We start from the raw sequence: 10,293 nt of genomic DNA on the forward strand, positions 1-10,293 counted from the left end.
TCTATACATATCTTCTTCATTTTCATATATTCCATCGTGATTATAGTCTTATATCTGTAGTGTGTGTGTGTGTGTGTGTGTTTAAAGCAAATGGTTACTCATTGATTTAAATTGATTCTAAGTGTGTAGCTGGGTATAGCATATAAAAGGTGATTAATATATATTACTATTCATGGAATTGTAGAGGATGCAAAGAAAAATAAATTTCCTTTTCCTAAGGAAACTTCCACCTACTTAGAAATAAGAGGTGTATATGAGAAACAAGAAAAACTAAAGTACAAGGACAAATTGCCCTTGGTTAAGATTTAAAGAAGTAATATAGACATCATATATTACACAGGGCTCAGGAAATCATATGAAGAGAAAGAGTCCGGGAAATGAAACTTAAAGGCAGAACTTGAGACAAGCCCTAAAAAAGATATGGAAGAGCAAGACTAAGACAAGTGTGCCTTAGGTGACTGGAATATCTATAGCAAAAGTCAACCTATTTTCAACCCAGGTATGGCAAATGACTGCTATCTTGAAGATTTAATATGATGATGATAAAAACATGGCTGCCTTCCCCTCAGTCACCTTAGTCTGAAACTAGTCCATGATGATCATTAACTTAATGCCCCATTGACTTTTACAAAATGTCAACCACTTCCTCAAATAATTATTTCTTCCTAGGTTCTACACCCTTTTATTAAAAAGTTTGCATGTTCCCCCTTCTCAAAAGTCAGTTCTCATTACACCTGCTGAATGATAGTGGGATGTATTATACCACACCCCTGGTATCAACTTATTGGAAGAGAAGGCGCAAGCCAAGTCAAACCAAATATTCTCTCTGGCCGACTCATTAGGACTTTTGAACTGGGGCTCCATGTTGTGCTGTGTTGTTTGGTATAACAGTAGATATACCACAGAAGAGAAAGTGGCTTTCAGAGACAAAGAAAATAATGAAACAGGCATGCAAAGAGAAACAGAAATGAGAAACCACTCAGTCTCAAAAACACAGAGAGGGTAAGCCTTCTTGCATCTGACTCCCAGCATATGGGAGGCCCTTTGATTCTCTTGAAATCTGTGATATATCCCATATACACATTTCCTTTCGTTGCCTCACTTTAGTAACCATGCCACCACACCAAAGCCTGTAACCCACTCTTTTAACCATCTTTTTAAACTTCTCAATTTCCTCATTTCCCTTTAGCCCTGCTTAAATTCCAAGGTCAATCATTAAACAGTAAGTCACTTGCTTATTTTCTCACCTCCTTACCTCTCTCTAACTTTGCCACACTCATTTTGTTGAAACTTCAAACACTGTTGAATCCAATCTCCCAGCTATTCTAGGTCTACTACCAGGCAGCTAAAAGTACCTAGACAAAAACTCACCATGCTGTCTGAATCTATTTTAATATAGTGATTTCTGATTGCAAGTGAGCCTTAATACTGTCCAAAAATCTTGCTACCTTTCCCTGGACCATCTACTCCTGCAACCTCATTATGATGATTTTATACTTTCTATCTCAAACCTCCACTTTTTGTTCTCATATCCTCTGTCCTCACTCTCAGATAATCTTTCTTCCCATAGCCAAAAAAAAAAAAAAAAAAAAAAAATCAGAAACAATTGCAAAAGAACTTCCACACACTCCCACCTCCACATCTCATGCATGTGTACATGTTCTTTCTTCCTGTTGGTGTAGATGATATTTCTGTAATCCTCTGGGGAAGTTGCAGATTTATTTTGTGTAATATATCTCAACAACTCCAGATCTAATGGCTTGAGTTAATACATATTTATACAAATTTATATTTCTAGTTATTTTTCTTCTCTGAATTGCAGATTCATTCTCTAAATCCTATACTCAATATCACCACTCTAATGTTATAAAAACTAGTTTCCTTTTACTCCTCTCTTTCTCTTATACTCCACATCCATTTTCTCAGCAATATCTGTTAGTTTACAAGTAAAAATGTGAACATCACCAGAGCTCTTTACTTCCCTCTGCTCTGAACTGCCATCATTTCTTGTCAGAAATACTATAATAGCTTCCTAACTTTGTCTGTTTACACTCTTGCCCTCTGAAGTTTATTCTCAGCAGCTTCAAGAATGATTCTTTTAAAATTTAAGTCAGGCTATGACAGCATTTGCCTTAAAATCTCCCAATAGTTCTCCACTATGCTCACAGTAAAAGTCAATGTCTTTCATTGACCTACAAGGTCTTTTGTGATCCAGCTCTTGCTGGGTCACTGTTTTCACTTCATTTCCTACAACTCTCCTTCCCTTCTTCCTAAACCCAGCTATTTTAATCCTCTTGCTATTTCTGAATCACATCAGGCATTCATCTGCCTCATGGTCCTGGAGTCACCTTCTCTTAGACACACCTGAATCACCTCTCACCTCCTATGAGTCTTTGGTCAAATGTTCTTTTTCAGAGACTACTTCCTACCAATTCTTCCTGTTAAAATGCTTCCTGAATTAGCAGAAGATTGGACAATCATCTTTATTTGCCTCAGACTATCCTATTTTAGCATTTAGCATCTTACATTTCAGCAAGTCCCTCAGTTCCAGGCAAACCAGGAGACTTGGCTACCTTAATAGTGGTTACCCTTATTCATCCATTACCTGTTTTCTTTCCTTACTTTATTTTTCCCATTTCACCACCTCATGTACCAAATATTTAATATGCTTGTGTATATTTCCTTTTCCCTTTCATTCTTTCACTGTCATCTCCATAAGGGTAGGGATTTTAGTATGCTTTGTTTCCTTTTGTACTCCTTGCCACCTAGGATAGTGCCTGTAGTAGGACGCCCTTAAATAATTGTTAAATGAATAAATCAATAATTGAATAGAAGAAGAATCACTTCCCATAATTCCCTGTGTTCGATTAAGTTAGGTTAGTTGGGTTTCTCTTCCATACAACCCAATGAACTTTAAAACTCTATTAACTCATTCTTTGGGACCAGACTCTAAATTGGTTCTTATGGATGTGCTGTTGATCTTAAATTTCTCTGCATCAAATTTATTTTCACCTTGGGTTCAGTTTATCTCTAAACTCTATCTCCACTTCTCTATGTGGAAATTTCCCATCACACAGCCAAGAGCTAAAAGATTATTGGCAAGTGGTAGATAAATGAGATTTACTGAAATACAGGGGAAAAAACGGGGGTGGGTGTTCTAGTCCAAGATGGCAATATAGGCAACTCCTGAAGTCATCTCTTCCCATGGATACACTGAATCTATAGATATATATAGAACAATTAACTCTGAAAAAAAAAAAAACAAAGCAGAAAATGGCTGAGTGACCCCTACATATCAAACAAATGAGAAAAAAAATACAAGGATGGTAGGAGAGGCTGAGACACAATCTCTCCATAAAACACACACCTGGCATTGTGACATACAATTGGGAGAGAACTCAGTATTCTCAACTTCACCCTGAAGAGATAAGAGTTTGGACCCAACCTCTAGCACCACAACTTTTAAGACTTCTACCAGAGGGATGGGCCCTCAAAACACTTAGCTCCAAAAGCCAATAGGGCGTGTTTCCATGAAATCAACTAGACTATGCAAAACAAAGAAATAGCTCTTATTGGGCTCACAAGGATTCTCCACATCTATATCCCAAGGGCTTAGAGCTGAGACACGAGACAGAAATACCCAATCTCAATCTTTCCATTAAAGAGGTTTATTTACTCACATACTTTAAAAGCTGCTTGCTGAGGGGCCAGTTTTCAATCTATATTTAAGTGCTAACTGAGATCCTTCTTTTTGGTACATTGATAGGTTTTGGTTCACCTTCAACTACTGGGAGCCACTAAGAACAAAAAGGCTGCTTGGGCAGTTACAAAGCTTTAAGAGACCACCAAGAGCTAGGGCAGAGCTGAATAACTTTAAAGAAATGGAGTTAAGTGATTTTCCTAATAAAGAGTTAAAAATGATGGTTGTAAATATGCTTACCAAGATCACTGAGAATTTCAACAAATAGAAAATATATGTACCAAACAGAAATCACAGAGGTGAAGAATATAATAGCTGAATTGAAATACTCAGCAGACTATTTAACATCATACTAGATCAAGGGGAAGAAAGAATCAGTCAACTCGAAGGTAAGGCAGTGGAAATCACCCAATCAAAAGATCAGAAAGAAAAAAAATGAAAAGATATTTAAGGGGTTTATAGGACACCATCAAGTGTATCAATATTTACATCACAGGGATAAGAGTGAGAAACATTTTAGGATTATTTTTTTATCTCTTTCTGTGAAACATGCCATTAGAATTTTGATAGAGATTACATTGAATCTGTAGATTGCTTCAGGTAGCATGGCCATATTAACAATATTACTTCTTCCAAGCAATCTTGAGAAAGCTGAACAAAGCTGAAGATGTCATACTTTCTGATTGCAAACTATATTACAAAGCCATAGTAATTAGGTCAATTAATTTATGACAAAGGAGCCAGTTATATACCATGGAGAAATGATATTCTTTTCAATAAATTGTGTTGGAAAAACTCAACATCCACATGCAAAACAATGAAACTGGACCTCTATCTTATACCATACACAAAAATCAAACTCAAAATGGAATAAAGACTTGAACACTTGAAATCTTAAAATTCCTAGAAAAAAAAAAGGAAGAAGAAGCACCTTTACATTAGTTTTAGTAATTTTTTTTTTTTTTTTTTTTTTTTTTTTGGTATTTGATACCAAAAACAAAAGCAACAAAACAAAAACAAGTGAAACTACGTTAAAATGAAAAAACTTCTGCGCGGCACATGAAACCATCAACAAAGTGAAAAAACAACCTAAAAAATTGGAGAGAATATTCCCAAATCATATATCTAATAAGATGTTAGTATTTAAAATATATGAAGAACTCCTACAATTCAATAGCAAGCAAATAATGGAATTACAAAATAGGCAGAGGAACTGAATAGACATTCTTTCAAAGATACAAATGATCAAGAAATACTTGAAAAACTTATCAACATCCACCAATCATCAGGTAAATGCAAATCAAAACAATGTTGAAATGTTACTTCACTCCTGTTAGAATAGATATCATCACAAAGACAAGGGATAACAAGTGTTGAGAATATGGAGAAGAGAATCCTCGTGCTATGTCAGTGAGGATGTAAATATGCCAATATGGAAAAGAGTATGGAGTTTCCTGAAAACATTAAAAATAGAACTACCATATGATCCAAAAATTCTACTTATGGGTGTGGAAAGAAACAAAATCACTAATTCAAATAGGTATCGGTACCCTTACATTGATTCCAGCTTAACTTATAATAGCAAAGATATAGACACAATGGAAAGTATCAAGCAACATGAGTATCCATTGATGGATTAATCAATATTATCTCAGTTATACATACCAATTATATTATATCAATTATATCAATATATGTCATCGTTTCTCTACTATACATTTAATATATATTATATGCATTAAATATTATATATTAATATTATATTATAAATATATTACACATATTACATAATTATATGTATGTAAATATATAATATATAGATATATAATTTTGTGTAATATATTATATAAATATATTAAATATAGGGGCACCTGGGTAGCTCAGTTGAGCTTCTGCCTTCAGGTCAGGTCATGATCCTGGAGTTCCAAGATCAAGCAAGCCCCATGTTGAGCCCCATGTTGGGCTCCCTGCTGAGCGGGGAGTCTGTTTCTTGTCTCCCTATGCCCCTTTCCCTGCTCCTTCTCTCTCTCTCAAATAAATAAATAAAATCTTAAAATATATACATTAAATATGATATTTTATAAATTTATGTTTGTGTTTCACCTATAAAAAAAGGAGATCCTACCAATTCCTAAAACATGGTTGGACCTTGATGGCATTATGCTAAGTAAAATAAGTCAGAGAAAAATAAGTACTCTATGATCTCACTTACATATAGAATCTAAAAAAACAAACACATACACACGCAAGTCATAGATAAGAGATCAGATTGGTGGTTGCCAGAAGTGGGAGGCTCCAGGTGGAGGTGGGTGCAAGTTGGGGGGCTAAGTGGGCAAGAGTTACAAATGTATAAGCTAAATAGGTCCTGAGTATGTAATATACAATGTGGTAACTAGAATTAACGATAGTCTTACTGAATATTTGAAAGTTACTAAAAGGGTAGATCTTAAAAGTTTTCAACACAAGAAAAAGGAATTGTAACTATGTGTGGTGATGAATGTTAACAAAACTTATTGTGGTTGTCATTTTGCAACATATACATATATAAAATTATTAGGTTGTATACCTAAAACTAACACAATGTTATATTTCAATTGCCTATTAATGAAATTGGGAAAAAAAGAGAAGGGAGGGACTAACTGCGTCCTCCCCAAATTCCTATATTGAAGTCTTAACTCTCTGTCCCTTGGAATATGACCATATTTAGAGATAAGCCCTTTATTTTTTTTAATAAATTAATATTTTATTGGTGTTCAATTTATCTACATACAGAATAACACCCAGTGCTCATCCCGTCAAGTGTCCCCCTCAGTGCCCATCACCCACTCACCCCCACCCCCCGCCCTCCTCCCCTTCCACCACCCCTAGTTCATTTCCAGAGTTAGGAGTCTTTATGTTCTGTGTCCCTTTCTGATATTTCCCACACATTTCTTCTCCCTTCCCTTATATTCCCTTTCACTATTATTTATATTCCCCAAATGAATGAGAACATACACTGTTTGTCCTTCTCCGATTGACTTACTTCACTCAGCATAATACCCTCCAGTTCCATCCACGTTGAAGCAAATGGTGGGTATTTGTCGTTTCTAATGGCTGAGGAATATTCCATTGTATACATAAACCACATCTTCTTTATCCATTCATCTTTCGATGGGCACCGAGGCTCCTTCCACAGTTTGGCTATTGTGGACATGGCTGCTAGAAACATCGGGGTGCAGGTGTCCCGGCGTTTCATTGCATCTGAATCTTTGGGGTAAATCCCTAACAGTGCAATTGCTGGGTCGTAGGGCAGGTCTATTTTTAACTCTTTGAGGAACCTCCACACAGTTTTCCAGAGTGGCTGCACCAGTTCACATTCCCACCAACAGTGTAAGAGGGTTCCCTTTTCTCCGCATCCTCTCCAACATTTGTTGTTTCCTGCCTTGTTAATTTTCCCCATTCTCACTGGTGTGAGGTGGTATCTCATTGTGGTTTTGATTTGTATTTCCCTGATGGCAAGTGATGCAGAGCATTTTCTCATGTGCATGTTGGCCATGTCTATGTCTTCCTCTGTGAGATTTCTCTTCATGTCTTTTGCCCATTTCATGATTGGATTGTTTGTTTCTTTGCTGTTGAGTTTAATAAGTTCTTTATAGATTTTGGAAACTAGCCCTTTATCTGATATGTTATTTGCAAATATCTTCTCCCATTCTGTAGGTTGTCTTTGAGTTCTGTTGACTGTATCCTTTGCTGTGCAAAAGCTTCTTATCTTGATGAAGTCCCAATAGTTCATTTTTGCTTTTGTTTCTTTTGCTTTCGTGGATGTATCTTGCAAGAAGTTACTGTGGCCAAGTTCAAAAAGGGTGTTGCCTGTGTTCTCCTCTAGGATTTTGATGGAATCTTGTCTCACATTTAGATCTTTCATCCATTTTGAGTTTATCTTTGTGTATGGTGCAAGAGAGTGGTCTAGTTTCATTCTTCTGCATGTGGATGTCCAATTTTCCCAGCACCATTTATTGAAGAGACTGTCTTTCTTCCAGTGGATCGTCTTTCCTCCTTTATCGAATATTAGTTGACCATAAAGTTCAGGGTCCACTTCTGGGTTCTCTATTCTGTTCCATTGATCTATGTGTCTGTTTTTGTGCCAGTACCACACTGTCTTGATGACCACAGCTTTGTAGTACAACCTGAAATCTGGCATTGTGATGCCCCCAGCTATGGTTTTCTTTTTTAAAATTCCCCTGGCTATTCGGGGTCTTTTCTGATTCCACACAAATCTTAAAATAATTTGTTCTAAGTCTCTGAAGAAAGTCCATGGTATTTTGATAGGGATTGCATTAAACGTGTAAATTGCCCTGGGTAACATTGACATTTTCACAATATTAATTCTGCCAATCCATGAGCATGGAATATTTTTCCATCTCTTTGTGTCTTCCTCAATTTCTTTCAGAAGTGTTCTATAGTTTTTAGGGTATAGATCCTTTACCTCTTTGGTTAGGTTTATTCCTAGGTATCTTATGCTTTTGGGTGCAATTGTAAATGGGATTGACTCCTTAATTTCTCTTTCTTCAGTCTCATTGTTAGTGTATAGAAATGCCATTGATTTCTGGGCATTGATTTTGTATCCTGCCACGCTACCAAATTGCTGTATGAGTTCTAGCAATCTTGGGGTGGAGGCTTTTGGGTTTTCTATGTAGAGTATCATGTCATCGGCGAAGAGGGAGAGTTTGACTTCTTCTTTGCCAATTTGAATGCCTTTAATGTCTTTTTGTTGTCTGATTGCTGAGGCTAGGACTTCCAATACTATGTTGAATAGCAGTGGTGAGAGTGGACATCCCTGTCTTGTTCCTGATCTTAGGGGAAAGGCTCCCAGTGCTTCCCCATTGAGAATGATATTTGCTGTGGGCTTTTCGTAGATGGCTTTTAAGATGTCGAGGAAAGTTCCCTCTATCCTACACTCTGAAGAGTTTTGATCAGGAATGGATGCTGTATTTTGTCAAATGCTTTCTCTGCATCTAATGAGAGGATCATATGGTTCTTGGTTTTTCTCTTGCTGATATGATGAATCACATTGATTGTTTTACGAGTGTTGAACCAGCCTTGTGTCCCGGGGATAAATCCTACTTGGTCATGGTGAATAATTTTCTTAATGTGTTGTTGGATCCTATTGGCTAGTATCTTGTTGAGAATTTTTGCATCCATGTTCATCAGGGATATTGGTCTGTAATTCTCCTTTTTGGTGGGGTCTTTGTCTGGTTTTGGAATTAAGGTGATGCTGGCCTCATAGAATGAATTTGGAAGTACTCCATCTCTTTCTATCTTTCCAAACAGCTTTAGTAGAATAGGTATGATTTCTTCTTTAAACGTTTGATAGAATTCCCCTGGGAAGCCATCTGGCCCTGGACTCTTGTGTCTTGGGAGGTTTTTGATGACTGCTTCAATTTCCTCCCTGGTTATTGGCCTGTTCAGGTTTTCTATTTCTTCCTGCTTCCAGTTTTGGTAGTTTGTGGCTTTCCAGGAATGCGTCCATTTCTTCTAGATTGCCTAATTTATTGGCGTAGAGCTGTTCATAATATGTTTTTTTTAATTTTTTTATTTATTTATGATAGTCACAGAGAGAGAGAGAGAGAGAGAGAGAGAGAGAGAGAGAGGCAGAGACACAGGCAGAGGGAGAAGCAGGCTCCATGCACTGGGAGCCTGACGTGGGATTCGATCCCGGGTCTCCAGGATCGCACCCTGGGCCAAAGGCAGGCGCCAAACCACTGCGCCACCCAGGGATCCCCATAATATGTTTTTAAAATCGTTTGTATTTCCTTGGTGTTGGTAGTGATCTCTCCTTTCTCATTCATGATTTTATTAATTTGAGTCTTCTCTCTCTTCTTTTTAATAAGGTTGGCTAATGGTTTATCTATCTTATTAATTCTTTCAAAGAACCAACTCCTGGTTCTATTGATCTGTTCCACAGTTCTTCTGGTCTCAATTTCGTTGAGTTCTGCTCAAATTTTAATTAACTCTCTTCTTCTGCTGGGTGTAGGGTCGATTTGCTGCTTCTTCTCTAGCTCCTTTATGTGTAAGGTTAGCTTTTGTATTTGAGTTCTTTCCAGTTTTTGAATGGATGCTTGTATTGCGATGTATTTCCCCCTCAGGACTGCTTTTGCTGCATCCCAAAGATTTTGAACAGTTGTATCTTCATTCTCATTAGTTTCCATGAATCTTTTTAATTCTTCCTTAATTTCCTGGTTGACCCTTTTATCTTTTAGCAGGATGGTCCTTAACCTCCACATGTTTGAGGTCCTTCCAAACTTCTTGTTGTGATTGAGTTCTAATTTCAAGGCATTATGGTCTGAGAATATGCAGGGGACGATCCCAATCTTTTGGTATCGGTTCAGACCCGATTTGTGACCCAGTATGTGGTCTATTCTGGAGAAAGTTCCATGTGCACTTGAGAAGAATGTGTATTCAGTTGAGTTTGGATGTAAAGTTCTGTAGATATCTGTGAAATCCATCTGGTCCAGTGTATCATTTAAAGCTCTCGTTTCTTTGGAGATGTTGTGCTTAGAAGACCTGTCGAGGGTAGAAAGAGCTAGATTGAAGTCACCAAGTATAAGTGTATT

The sequence above is a fragment of the Nyctereutes procyonoides genome, unplaced genomic scaffold, assembly GCF_905146905.1.
Source record: "Nyctereutes procyonoides isolate TBG_1078 unplaced genomic scaffold, NYPRO_anot_genome, whole genome shotgun sequence".
NCBI classification, from domain to species: Eukaryota; Metazoa; Chordata; class Mammalia; order Carnivora; family Canidae; genus Nyctereutes; species Nyctereutes procyonoides.